The 15,265-nt window shown below is 39.4% G+C and overlaps 1 long non-coding RNA gene across 1 annotated transcript in view; it reads left to right on the top strand.

The window, feature by feature from the left end:
- Nucleotides 1-11,313, top strand: part of LOC122556659 — a 30,687-nt gene extending 19,374 nt beyond the window's left edge. The window contains exon 3 of the long non-coding RNA XR_006313595.1: nucleotides 9,379-11,313. This is a non-coding gene — a long non-coding RNA (uncharacterized LOC122556659). The remainder of the gene's footprint in view (nucleotides 1-9,378) is intronic.
- Nucleotides 11,314-15,265: the final 3,952 nt, after the last annotated feature.

The raw sequence follows: 15,265 nt of genomic DNA on the forward strand, positions 1-15,265 counted from the left end.
ACAGTCAGGGCTGCCTCCTGCCTTCATTGAGAGAAGCAAATATTTCTCTCATTCTTAAGAAGGGAAGTGCCCCAGAAGATTGCTCTTAATAGAGACCCATATCCTTGTTAAATGTGGATTTTAAAATTCTTTCAAAAATGTTAGCATTAAGACTGGAGAGGGTTTTACCATTTATTATAAAAGAGGACCAGACGGGGTTTATAAAGGGTCGCAGGTCAACTAATAACATTAGAAGGGTCTTAAATATGATACAAGCCTGCCAACAGGGAACAATACTGGGTTTAGTTGTCTCCCTAGATGCAGAGAAGGCATTGATCGGGTAGAATGGTCATATTTTTTTAATATGCTAGAACGGTTCGGTGTTGGAGAGGTCTTTACTAAATGGGTTTCAGTATTATATAATGATGCCAAAGCAGCAGTGATCACCAACGGCTTAAGTTCGGATAGCTTTAGTGTTGGCAGAGGCTGTCGCCAGGGATGTCCTCTCTCACCATTAGTATTTACGCTAGTGATTGAACCACTCGCGGAAGCTATACGAACTGACCCTAATATAACAGCTCCGAGGGTTGGATCGGTCAAGCACAAAATTACTTTCTATACGGATGATTCCTCCTTTTCTTAAGTGGTCTTTTGACATCCGTGCCCAGCTTAATTCAAGTGGTCAATCTATTCGGTATGTTCTCAGGTTACAAAATCAATTTTATGAAATCGGAGACCATGCCATTGGGAGGCCTTGCCAGTATATCTAATTTATCAGATGGATCTTGTTTTCCCTTTCAGTAGTCACTAGAAGGTTTCCTGTACTTAGGTATTTTTATTACTCCAATATTTGGTCAGCTATATAAAGCCAATTATGTGTACTTATTAGAGAAAATAAGGCAGGACCTTCAACGCTGGGGAGATCTCCCAATACCCTGGTTAGGCAGAGTAGCCTTAGTTAAGATGAATATTCTATCTTGTCTTCTATATCCTATGAGAATGCTCCCCTTGATGCTATCGAGACAGGCGCTGCGTAAACTTTACGGCTGGCTCGGCTCAGCTCCTTTATTTGGAATCATAGATGGCCCATTATCAAATTAGAAAAGTTTCAGCTTCCACAAGTATGGAGAGGACTGGACTTTCCAGATTTCAGTAGGTACCAATTGAACTCCTTATTATCTTATGTAGCTGATTGATTGTGGGTCACAAGAGACTCAATCTGATTAGATATTGAGATCTCCCAAGCAAAATGTCCCCTCATCAATCTATTATTTATGGACAAGATGAGAGTTATTATGGACTATTGTAAAAACCCTATTGTACTAAATACCATCAAAGCCTGGAGGATAATGCGACAAGATGAGGGTAACCTGCAAAAAACCTCCCCTTATATCCCCATAGTGGGAACATCGGGATTTCAATCAGGGCTGATGGAGGCTACATTTAAAACTTGGGAGTCCAGAGGTATCTCCTATTTGGGAGATCAGTTCGATGGGGAGGTTATGATGTCCTTTGAGCAGCTGTGCCAGAAGTTTGGATTGCCTAACAAGGATCTCTTTCGGTATTTTCAAATATGAGACTTTATACAAAAGAAGACCACACTAATAGTCAATCCTGAGAAATTGGATAGGGAAAGAAGAGTGCTTTGGCTGATGGGGCCGCCCTCAGTCAGTACTCTTTGTCATTCACTATACAATAAGGTGTCGAAGGACATGGAATGATTATATAAAACCTGGAATCAAGATTTAGGGTTGGAAATCTCTTTAGAAATGTGGGAGGACGTCTGGGAAAATGCTAGAAAGATCTCTATCTGTAACAGAACTCAGGCTATTCAATTAAAGATACTTCACAGGGGTCACATGGCACCTGAACGACTTGCAAAGTTCAAGGCAGGAGCATTCACAATACGTTCTAAATGTAAAATAGAAGTTGGCACTCTCAAGCATTGTCTATGGACATGTCATAAGATCTGTAGGTATTGGGATAGAGTAGTGAATGCCTTGACAGAGATTTTAGGCATGGAGATTGGATCGGATCCAAATGTCTCTAATTTTGGGCTCTCCAAATTATCCCCCTCTGGACATATACAGGATGAAATTATTGACTATCCTCTCCTTTTGTGTGAGGAAAATATTTGAGTGAATTGGGTATCCGAAGGACCCCTAGAACTTTCAAACTGGCACAGAATAATCATGGAATATATCCCCCTTGACTTCCTCACGAACATGGTGCACCAAAAAACGGATTTATTTTATAAAACATGGCAGCGCTTTTTGAACTACATCGACACAGACATTACGGCCATACTGTGAGAGCTTTTTAGCTGTGGTAATGGTTCTGGCTGGTTCAGGGGGCCCTGGGAGGAAGAATCCCATATAAATACGGGTTTTATTATGACTTTTAATCTATTTTGAGCATGTATCTAGTTATTTAATTACTTTGTTGTTCACTGTTAATAACGTATGATATCCTATTTTATGTTTCGGTTGTTTGTAGAATAGATTCGTAGTTACTTATTTATTTAATTTTATATTGGTGTCATTATATTGTAAAGTGGAAAACACAAGTTTGTATTATTTTTGTAATTTTGCAAAAAATCTTAAAATTTTTCTTTTTAATTTAAAAAAACATTGGCCAAGTGGGCCTGTTGGGCATCTATCTCGGCTTTAACAGCATGTGTCCACCATCCTCCCCTAAAGTCTCAGGCTGCTGTGGCATCATGTCCACCAGCTACCTATCTCCATTAATCCACTGGGCAAGCTGCCCGGACCAGCTGGTGTATGTCTCTCAGATGTAGTTGGTGCCCTACCCATACACTATCCAGCTCTTTCCAAAACCTGGTGTTTGCGCTCCAGGCTGTAATTTGCCCAGGGAGGCCATAATTTTCTGCCTCTCCCCTGGGGTAAAGGGTTTGTAATTCGCTTTGGGCTGTGAGTCTGTTCCTCCTCTAGTAACGGGCGCTAAGTTATACTCTTACACTGTTTGTCCAACAGAGGGAGCGGTTAGTCCCTGCTGGGTGGTTTCGTAGGAGAGTCAATCTCTCTTTCCTCCTGTACTTTTTGTAATCTTTGATCGAGCTCCTTTATTCTGTCCTCCAGCTCCTCAATTCGTTCTTGGCCGTCTGCTAGTGGAGGCGCCTACTTATTCAATTAGGCCTGCTAATTGGTATACTAACAATACCCCTATCTTTTTAGTTTTATTTTGTTTTTGGTTATCTATCACTCTCTCTGTTGTGCTAATGTCTGGGATGAATCCCAACCATTTTTCTTAAATTTGCTCTGTCAACCCTTGTCTGCCTGTCTTGTATTTCTCAATAAGGGAACCTGTAGTATTCCCCTTAAAACTTTGATCTATTGTTTAGCAGATTGTGTACCCCCGGATCCTACCAACAGTAAAGTGTTCCAAACCAGTGGGGACTTCTCTACCCCCTGGCAAATAATACTGTCCCAGCACCACTCATATGGTTGTAGCAGCCTCCTAGCAAGGTGTGCTCTCTACCGGTGGGACTTCTCTACCCTCCCAGCCACTACGACTAGTCAGTTGGCCGGAAATGCTGGCTCAATAGGGTGTGCTCTATACTTGGACTCCTCTACCCTCCTGGCCACCTCTACTGATCCAACACCTCCCAATAGGCCCAGAAACCTACCTCTAGCCCGTGTGCTCTCTACCGGTTGGTCTCTTTACCCTCCCAACCACCGCCATTATTCAAGCTCTGTCATTCTACTACGGACTGACAGGGTATCACAGTTAGTCACAGTGCCCACGCTCCCCACCTTGGTAATGTGCACTCCACTGAGGTTTGGCTCTTGGTCAGAGTGATCAGCTCCTCTCCTTCACCACACTGGAAATTACAAATACAAACAGCACCCAACCTTTAACTTAAACTCTAACTGGACTTGCGTTGTTTGCCCCTACAGAGTCCAATGTTACCTGACTTTGCCACTTGTGCTTCACAACTCCTAGTGCCCTAAATGATGTAAAAACAGGACAGTAAGGAAGATTTTACAGATACAAAACAGTATGGTAAGGTCACACGTAGTGCGGTATGAACCCAAGATCACGGTTGAGGCCGTTTTCATGGATACGGAACTTAGCTTTCAGTTTCTGTTCAGTGATTCTGCATTGTGTATCTCTTGGAGGACGCTTACCCGATGATTGGTGGCTGAATATCCTTGACCGCTGAAATGATCCCTGACTGGGTGGGAACATTCCTGTATCGCAATTGTTGCACAGTGTCCATTCATCTGTTGTCATGGCATTGCATGGTCTTGCCCACATACCATGTCTCAGGGCATTCTTACCTGCAATGTATGCAGTAGATAACATTGGCCAAGTTGCATGAGTACCTGCTGTGTATGCAGTGGATGGTGTTCCCACATATGATGGTAGTCTCCATGTTGATGATCTGGCATGACTTGCATAAGTTGTTGTGGTAGGGTTGTGTGGTGTTGTGGTTAATGTTGTCCTGAAGGGTGAGACCATGCAGACCATCTGCTGTGCTGCTGTCTTGCTCTTCTTTCATTCTTGTGAGAGATGATTGTAGAGATAAATCCATCATCTGCTGCAGCCAGAATCTTCCTTCCTAAGAAGAGGTTTAGGCTGATTTAACTTGTGACAGTCTCCCACAGACCCAAATCTCTGAGGGCGTGCAGCCACTCAGTTCTGTGTTTAAAGCTGGACTGCACACCACAATCAAGGAGATGAATAGACAACACAGTATGTGTGTGCTCACTTTGATCAGAGATGGGTTAATTGTACAACGCAATCCCAGCACCCATGAAATCAGCCAAATCCTGATTTTGGCATCAATCTCTTACTAGCTCATGGGGAGGGGTGGTGGGACCTGGAAACATAATGAGGAAAGAGAACAGTCTGAGACTGATGCAATTGGGAAGAGCAGTAAGCCAAACAATAAGGGCACAAAGTAGAAAATGAGGTAGGACTGATAAATTAAACTGCATTTATTTCAATGCAAGAGGCCTAACAGGTCAGGCAGATGAACTGAGGTCTTGATTGGGGAAAATGGGATTGGGAATTCATTACAATTATAGAGATGTGGCTCAGGGGTGGACAGGACTAGCATGTTGATGTTCCAGGATATAGACGCTACAGGAAGGAAAGAAAAGGGACCAAGACAGGAGGGGATAGGATAACATTACAGCTATACTTAGGGAGGATATTCCTGGGAATACATCCAGGGAAGTTATTTGGGTGGAACTGAGAAATAAGAAAAAGGATGATCACCTTATTGGGATTGTAGTATAGTCCCCACGGTGGCACAGTGGTTAGCACTGCTGCCTCACAGCGCCAGAGACCCGGGTTCAATTCCCGACTGAGGCGACTGACTGTGTGGAGTTTGCACATTCTCCCCGTGTCTGCGTGGGTTTCCTCCGGGTGCTCCGGTTTCCTCCCACAGTCCAAAGATGTGCGGGTCAGGTGAATTGGCCATGCTAAATTGCCCGTAGTGTTAGGTTAAAGGGGTAAATGTAGGGGTATGGGTGGGTTGCGCTTCGGCGGGTCAGTGTGGACTTGTTGGGCCAAAGGGCCTGTTTCCACACTGTAAATAATCTAATCTAATCTAATCTAATCTAATCTAATCTAATAGTCAGCAGGAAATTGAGAAACAAATTTGTAAAGAGAGCTCAGTTATCTGTGAGAATAATAGGGTGGCAATGGTTCGGTGATTTTAATTTTCCAAACATAGACTGAGACTGCCATGGTGTTAAGACTTGGATGGAGGGGAATTTGTTAAGTATGCACAAGAAAGTTCTCGGATTCAGTATACGGATGTACCTACTAGAGAAGCTGCAAAACTTGACCTACTCTTGGGAAATAAGGCAGGGCAGGTGACTGAGGTGTCAGTGGGGGAGCACTTTGGGGCCAGTGACTATAATTCTTTTAGTTTTAAAATAGTGATGGAAAAGGATAGACCAGATCTAAAAGTTAAAGTTTTACATTGGGGAGGATGGCCAATTTTGACATTATTAGGCAAAAACTTTCAAAAGTTGATTGGGGGTAGGTGTTTGCAGGTAAAGAGACTTCTGGAAAATGGGAAGAATTCAGAAATGAGATAACAAGAGTCCAGAGACAATAGGTTCCTGTTCGGGAGAAAGGCAAGGCAGGGAATGCTGGATGACTAGAGAAATTGAGGTTTTGGTCAAGAAAAAGAAGGAAGCATATGTCAGGTATAAACAGCAGAGATCGAGTGAATTCTTAGAAGAGTATAAAGGCAGTAGGAGTATATTTAAGAGGGAAATGAGGAGGACAAAAAAGGGACATGAGATAGCTTTGGCAAATAGGGTTAAGGACAATCCAAAGGCATTCTACAGATACATTAAGGACAAAAGGGTAACTATGGAGAGAATAGGGCCCCTTAAAGATCAGCAAGGCAGCCGATATGGGGAACTGCTTGAGAAGGGTGGGATACTAAACAAGTGTTTTACATCAGTGTTTACTGTGGAGAAGGATATGCAAGACTTAGAATATAGGGAAATAGATGGTGACATCTTGGAAAATGTCCATATTTTACAGAAGAGAAGGTGCTGGACATTTTAAAATGTATAAAGATGGATAAAACCCCAAGATCTGATCAGGTGTGCCCTAGAACTCTGTGGGAAGGGAGAGAAGAGATTGCTGGGTCTCTTGCTGAGATATTTGTATCATTGATAACCACAAGTGAGGTACTGGAACACTGAAGTTTGGCTAATGTAGTGCCACTATTTATAAAGGTGGTAAGGTAAAACCAGGGAAGTATAGACTGGTGAGCCTGACATCAGGGGTGGGGTAGTTGTTGGAGGGAATCCTGAGGGATGGGATTTACATGTATTTGGAAAGCCAAGAACTGGTTAAGGAGGATAGTCAACATGACAAAGAGGATTGATGAGGTCAGAGGGGTGGATGTAACCTGTATTGACTTCAATAAGGCATTCAACATGGTTCCTCACCATGGCTCACCACCCTCGAAGTGAAGAAATTTCTCCTCTTTTCAGTTGGAAATTGCTTACCTTGAATTTTGAGAACATGACCGTTTTCTTGACCTCCCAGCCATGGAAAACATCATCCTTAGTCTGTCCAGCCCCGATAGAATTTTATATGTTTCAATGAGAACCCTCTCATTTTTCTAAACTCCCCTGAATACATGCATAGTTGACCCAATCTCTGATTATACAACAAATGTGTAATCCCAGGAATTAGTCTGGTGAATCTTCATTGCACTCCCTCTATGGCAAAATGCACACAATACGACAGGAGTAATATTACCAAAGTCCTTGTACAGATGAGTAAGACTCCTTGCTCCTTTATGCTTGCCTCTTGATATGAAGGCAAACATACTTGTTTTGCTAACAGCTTGTTGGCTGCAGAATATTAGGTTCTGTGGATTTATTAACAATATTTTTTCAATTCCTCCTTCCAATTAGGCATAAGAACATAGGAGTAAGAGTAGGCCATTCAGCTCCTTGAGCCTGTTCCACTATTCAATAAGATCATGGCAGATCTGTGGCCTAACTCCATATAGCTGCCTTTGGCCCATATCCCTTAATACCTTTGCTTCACAAAATAATTTCACAAATTTAAATTAACAATCTATCCATTGCCATTTGTGGAAGAGAATTCTAAGCATCTATTATCCTTTGTGTATAGATGTGTGACTTAACATCACTCCTGAATGGTCTGACCTTAATTTTTAGATTATGCCCCCTAGTTCTAGAATCCCAACCAGTGGAAATAGTATATCTTTATCTACCATATCATTTCCTGGTTGTATAAATACTTCAATCAGGTCACCCCTTAAACTTCTAAATTCTAGAAAAAAACTTACGTAATTTGTGTAATCTCACCTCAGAACTTAACCCTTGAAGTCCAGGTATCGTTCTGGAAAACCCCTGTTGTACTCTCTCCAAGGCCAACTCTTGCTTCCCTGCATTCCTAAAAAGTATCAGTGTCCTCTTCTGTGAAGATGGAACTAAAGTAGTTGTTTAATTACACTATAATTTCCTTATTCTCCATGACCAATTCTCCCATTTCAGACTGTAAGGTTTTCATGTTCACATTTCTTTTCTTTCTACATACATATACAAGCTCTTACAATTCGCTTTTATGTCCCATGAGACTTAATCTCATACTTAATCAACATCTTGGTCCTCCTTTTCCAAACTCTACACTGATCCTTGTCCATAGATTTGTTGCTTTTTCTAGGAACTTCATATGACTCCTTTTTGGACCTAATACCACCTTTAATTTGTTTTGTTTGACATTGTTTAGCCACCATGCCTGGTTTGTTCTTTCACTCAGGAGCAATGTATAATTGTTTCAATGCATTTGATGCTTAAATATTACTTACTGCCTATCCACTGTCAATTTAATGATGTCACCAAGTCTATCACAGCCAAGTCATCCCCTAGTTTTGTATAGGAGTACTTCACTTTCTACCCCAATGAAAAGTTCAAATTTTCCAAAAGGACTTTTCACAATAAGATCATTAATAAATCCCTTCTCATTGCACAAACTAAATCCAGGATAGTCTTTTCCCTAGTTCATTCCCCATTATATTGGTCTAAAAATCCTCTTTTCCACATTCCAGGAATTGCCCATGAGAAAATGGTGATGTTCTATTGAATATCTGCAATCCATCTGGTGTCAATACACCCACAATGCTGTTAGAATGGAAAGACTGGAATTTTCACCCAGTGACATTGGAGGAATGGCAAAGTGGTTCAAATTCAGGGCAATGTATCAATTAGAGGGGAACTTAAAGGTATAGGTGTTCACTTGCATTAATATGTGTTTCTAGTGGTGTATCTTATAGATAGTGTACACTACTGTAGCTGTGTGTTGGAGGGAATGAATGGTTGCAATCATACAGTACCTGTAGTTGCTTCAGCTGAAGCATATGCTTTATATAAGTTGATCAGATTTCTTAAATAATATTAATAAAAGGTTCATCAGATCTATATGCAACTGAAGCAGCAATGCTATAATAGGGACTGCTGTCAGTGTTTATCTTGAAGGTAAGCTCAAAACCACACTGATCAGAATGTGGAATCAGGAGGTGGAATCACCTTTCTCTTACCTGCGTTGCAATTCTATAGGCATCTGATAGATAAAAATAATTTTGCAACAGCTGTGATATAATGTAGCTTTGATAACTAAATACCATTTAACAACAATTCAAAGTTGAAATTGTTTGCTGAGCGGGTTTGCAAAGTAACCCTCTGCAGATATTTTCAAACAACTTGGCAAACAAATGGTATATGAATGCTGGAATCCCTTATTTATAGCTCTTCTGGAAAACATGTAAATGCTATTTTTAGCATCTCTGAGCAGGAGAAACCTAAAGTGGTAAGTGAAATATGAACAATCCACTTGTGCTATCAATCATGAACTTTGTTTTATTTTTAGATTGAACAGTGAAAGGAGTTGGCATATTTTCAGCATGCATTTATGAAGACCATTCTCTATTGAACTGGGGAAAAAGTTTGCAAATTAATCTCAATTTTAATATAACTGCACACCTAGGTCTGTGCATATTTGGATTTGGCTTTTAGCTGCATTTTGTTATTACTTAGGCTCAAGTTTAACTGACCTCCATGTCCTAACTGGTGTGCATTTGGCTCAGGCCCTCACTTTATACCCTACATGATCAGAAATGTGAACGTAAGTCTATATTTTAAAAATCCTGATAAATTTTCTTCTTTTGTTTAAGTACCACTATTTTGTTTCTCCTCCTGTGCTTGATTATGCTGCTCAGCAACTGTTAAATTTGCTGTAATCTAAAACAATTACCTCAACAAAGGGGAAAAGTTACCTCATGTAGTGGCTGCACCTAATTTTTTTTAAGATAGCAACCATTTTGCAGCAATTCAACTGTCAAGAACTGGGAGGAATAATTGTCTTAAACATTCTGAAACTACCAACATAATGTGATTTGCACATTGTTAGCTAAATTATTAATTGTGCTTATTTGGAACAGAAATAAGCACAATTAAGCTTAGTAAAAACAGTGCTCTCTTGATAGGGTAGCCTGATAAGTAGAGACATTAAGGTTTTCTATTTTATGACTAGAAACAATCATTGGAGCAATGAAATACTGCACAGAAATTTCTCAGTCTGATTGTCAAACATAGATATTGGAATTAAAAACAAAATCTTCCATCCTCTGTAGAGAATGGATATGGAAAATAATTGAAATTCAATTGGCTGTTGATTGTCTTACTGGTCTTAGAGTAATAGGAATGTTATTTGAAAAAAGGCAGCAGTTCAGCAGCCACAACGACAATAGAAATAGTGTACAAAATGAGGGAAAAATGAAAACTGCTTAAATAAGAATAGGAAAGACAAGAAAGATAACATGGAATAAAAGAAGTATAGCAGAAGCATTGTATACTAATATCGAATATGTAGTATTTACTTCTGTCAAATTATTTCCTTATTGTTCTGCTTCTGAGTCTGTTCAATTAACTATAGTGTTCCATAGCTTTGATATAATTGTGTTTGGTCTGAAGGATGAATAAGAGTGCAAGGTTGTTTTGCAGTTAGTGTGAAAACATAGGAAACATTCAGAATAAAACACAAAATAGCAGATACATTCTGAGGAAATACCTGAGGCCTATATGACTAAAACATGTTTTCTTTTTTCTCTTACAAAGGTTGTCATAAGATGACACACCTAAGCAACCTGACAGTTTGGTCTCCTCCCATATGTATTGAGGACGTGCAATTGATATATGCATAATAAATACTATTTACATCAGTTTGCAACAGAGCAAACAGGTTTTCCTTGGGAAGCAAGGAATGAAATAATTTTTTATACATCACCATTCATGATATTTCAAAACATTTCACTGCCAATTAAAAGCTTTTGAATTATAATGTGGGGAAACATGCAACAAACATGCACACAAGGTCAAACAACCAGTAATTTACTCATACCTAGATGTTGATTGAAGAATAAATAATGGCTAAGGCACTATTTTTTTTAATAGTACCATTGGACCTTTTGTATCCACATTAGAAGCCAGACAGGACTTTGAGTTAGCGATTCATTTGACAGAAACCACCACCAACTGTGCAGTACTCCCTCATTTTAGTCTGAAGTATTGACAGAGGTTATATACTTATGTCGCTAGAGTAGAATTTGAACCCATATCATTGAACTGAAAGATAAGAGGAGCCACCTGGGTTGATACACGAGCAAAACAAATTTCAGGTAATGAGGTGTGCATCAGTATTAAAGTTTACTCCCCCTGAACATTGGCCGTTACATAGATTAGATTAGATTAGATTACTTAGTGTGGAAACAGGCCCTTCGGCCCAACAAGTCCACACCGACGCGTAACCCACCCAAACCCATTCTCCTACCTTTACCCCTTCACCTAACACTACGGGCAATTTAGCATGGCCAATTCACCTAGCCTGCACATTTTTGGATTGTGGGAGGAAACCGGAGCACCCGGAGGAAACCCATGCAGACACGGGGAGAATGTGCAAACTCCACACAGTCAGTCGCCTGAGGAGGGAAGTGAACCTGGGTCTCTTGGCACTGCGAGGCAGCAGTGCTAACCAATGTGCCACTGTGCAGTGTCCAGAATTTTAGAATATCTACAGTGAAATCTGAGAACATTCATTACTATCTTCACCCTGGTGTCAAGAAAGATAAGCAATCTGTTGAGGTCACAACATATAGTGATTAAATTTGATATTTATATGAATATTATATATATATATAAAGTATATATGAATACAATGCTGAGATGATAAACTGTTCACTTTGTATTGTAATAATATGATTATAACATCCACATGCTTACCTTTTCTTTCTGGATTGTTTTTTCTACGGCAAATCAACTAGCAGTGTCATTTCCGTGTTTTTTGTTACAAGATTTGGTTATGAAATGATCAGATACTTCGTTTCTTTTTACATTCTTTCCAGATTCTTGTTTCTCTCAGGAATTTAGTAACGAAGAATATTAACATTTTGTGTTGTTAAAGACAATTCTTGCTTAGACTTTCAAAATATTTAAAAAGGTTCCTATTGGGGATTATTGCCCCACACATACATCCCAACACAGAGTACGAAGCGTACTCAGCTAACAACTGAGATGTCATAATGTGACAGATCTCTAATTGGACAGAGCTGAATCAACAGAGATGACCATTCAGAGTCCCCAAAAGTCAAATTTGTTAAGTAAATTCCTTCCTTTTACCCACCCAAATGACTCTTAAAAAGACTGGTATATTTGTGATTTCATCTCCTGTATTCTATCTACAACCTGGTGTCAAGAAAAAAATGCAATCTGTTGAGTCACAGCATAGATTGCAGTAGATTACTTTTTAAAGAATAATAACTAATGCACCCAGGGAAGAGAAAGCTACCTTTTAAAAGTTTACCATTTTGCCTACCCATTTATTTCCTTTACTGAAAATGTAACAGATGTTCTGGAATGGGCTACAGCAGAAGTGCACCTCTGGCTTAGGGTCTACGGGCAAACCTTTTTTTATTTAATTGCAAATGTATTCATGATGAGATTGATTATTTTGATGTATATTGTCATTCCCAGTTCTGAGTAATTCCATGATAATTTCATGGACAAGAGGGATAAGTGATTTTAATTATTTCATGGTCAGCCCTCTCTATCCACAGCAGAGTACTTTACAAATATAGGGTTTAATTCTTGTAGATCTGAGTCCAGTTACTCAATGTCCAGTTAAGATTTTTATAGTTGGCTGTTCTAGCAGAATTCCTATCAGAAGAATTTGGGTACAAGTGATGTGTTTGAAGGTGCATCAATATAATTCTTGTAGACTGGGAATTGGTTTACTTTTTAGGAGAAAATACAGGATTCTTCCCGTAATCAGATTGCTAGAGGTCAAACCTAGAGACAGGCCTAATGTAAAAGAGCAGCCTCCGCAAAGATTTCAAGCTGCATACTTAAACCTATTGGAAACCAACAGTTTTAGTCAGACGAATAGAATTTTTGATGACTTCATTCCATTGATGAGATAGTTTTGATATATTCAGTCAATAAGCATTGTACACTCTAGGAGATAACACTGGGGCCATCAGCACTATTTTGGGCATTTGAGTTTTAACAGCCTCCCTTGGTTTGAAATTGTTCAGCTAAGTGTCTCGTTTGCTGAGTTTCTCTAGCCCTTTTGTTTTCATTTCAGATCATCTGCTTTGTTTCTCTCAGGAATTTAGTAAGGAAGAATTTTAACATTTTGTGTTGTTAAAGAGCTTCAAGAGCTTGAAATTCCAGGAGGATGGACATTTCTGAAGAGCACATTTTCTTTTCTTTTGTGTATCAAAAGCTTTTGTGTAGTTTTGGCACAATATAACATTTTTATCTACAATATATACCACATATGTAGTTTCACACTAAAAACAAAGAACTGTGGATGCTGTAAATCTGAAATAAAGACAAAAGGTGCGGGAAATACCTGTTCTATGTCTGCGGAGACAAACAGGGTAAACATTTCAGGTTAATGACCTTTTCATAAGAATAGATGGAAGGTCAACTTGACCTGAAATGTTAACTCTGTTTCTCTCCACAGACATTGCGTGACCTGTTGACTTGTAACAGTGTTTCTTGTTTTTATTTCAAATGGACTATGTTTATTACATGAAAGTTCCCATAAAAAAGATGTGTTGTTGGTGTTGTGTATATTTCAATTAAAACTCATAAATAGAACTGGAGTACTTGTTATTCCTGACACAAGATGTGGTACTATAATATACTTTTCGATTTTAATGTTGTCATGCTGATACAAACTAGTTTGCTTTCTTACATTAAGAGTTTATCATCTAGAGAACTATTACCCTTGACTGGAATGGAAGTGACAAAGCAAACTCCATGTTAGGACTTGAGAGAGAGTGCAGAACATTGCAGTTCTGCAAGTATCATCCCTGAGATATAGATTAAATTCTGGAGGAAGTTTATGACATTGCCCAACCTGCCACGGTGTAATTTACTTTTTGCTCTGTGTCATTCTGTGCATCAGATTTTACTGCAGCAAGCAATCATCCCCTCCACACTATTTTGAGGACTCTCAATTGCTTCTCCTGCTATGATTATTGCAAACTGCAACTGCTGTCCTTTTCAGTACAATCTGTTTCAGGAGCTATCATCAAAAGCAAACACTTGCTGCATTCTGCTTTCACTTATTATAAGACTTGAAAGATTTTCATTCTTCTACTGACTATTAAATATCACTTGACCACCACTTTCCTGCACATTACGACCTCTTCATTAAATACTTTACTTGCACTCTCAAGATGTCACAGACATATACACAACCCTTTTCTCTATCTAGACACTAATTTACACCCCCCTTTTTGGAGGACAACATGTTACCTAACTCAAGGATCAGGACCATTGGAAGGTCATCTTCCCTTCAAGCCCTCTTCCCAATGACACAAAACACTTGAATAATAGATCAGACATTACTAGATGTAAGAGAATGCAGAGACTGGATGTTTTTGTCAGAGTAGCTGATCTTTTCTTTCAGAAGTAGGAAATCCTACAAGGTGCTGCAAATCCTGTGACTACTTTACCTATCTGTATCTCTGCTTTCCAGCCTGTCCATTTCCTCTTTGCATTTGTTCCTCCTTTCTCGACACAGGTCTTCTGGGTCAGTAATGAGAAGATGCAGTAACTTTATCCCAATCAGTAATCAGGAGTTTTAGATTTAAGGTACTTGGTAGCAGTATTGGGCAGGAAGTTGAGAAATAATTTCTTCCAGAAGATGGTGGGATCGGGAATTCATTGCCTTTAATGGTTAAGGAAGTTAAGGAAAGCATTAAACTCGAGGAAAAGAAGTGCAAATATGTGTGTGAGGCCAAATGATTGGACACAAAATAAAGGATACTGGAGCATGATTAAAAATTTAATCAGGAGAAAGAATTAGAGTATGAGGGGAACATAGCCACAAATTAAAATACTGACACCAAAGGTTGCTACAGGTATTTATAAATTAAAATAGCAAGGGTTGTGTGGAGCCTCAGGAGATGGAGGAAATACAAAACGAGTATTTTGCATCAGTGTTTACTAAGGAAAAGGACATGGAAGATATAAAATGTATGGAAATAGATGGTGGCATCTTGAAAAATGTCCAAATTACAGAGGAGCAAGTGCTGGATGTCTTGAAATGCATAAAAATGGATAAATCCCCAGGACCTGATCAGATTTACCTTTGACGTCTGTGGGAAGCTAGGGAAGTGATTGCTGGGCCTCTTGCTGAGATATTTGTATCATCGATAGTCACAGAAGACTCAAAGTTGGCTAATGTG

This window comes from Chiloscyllium plagiosum, chromosome 14 (assembly GCF_004010195.1).
Source record: "Chiloscyllium plagiosum isolate BGI_BamShark_2017 chromosome 14, ASM401019v2, whole genome shotgun sequence".
In the NCBI taxonomy this organism is placed as follows: domain Eukaryota; kingdom Metazoa; phylum Chordata; class Chondrichthyes; order Orectolobiformes; family Hemiscylliidae; genus Chiloscyllium; species Chiloscyllium plagiosum.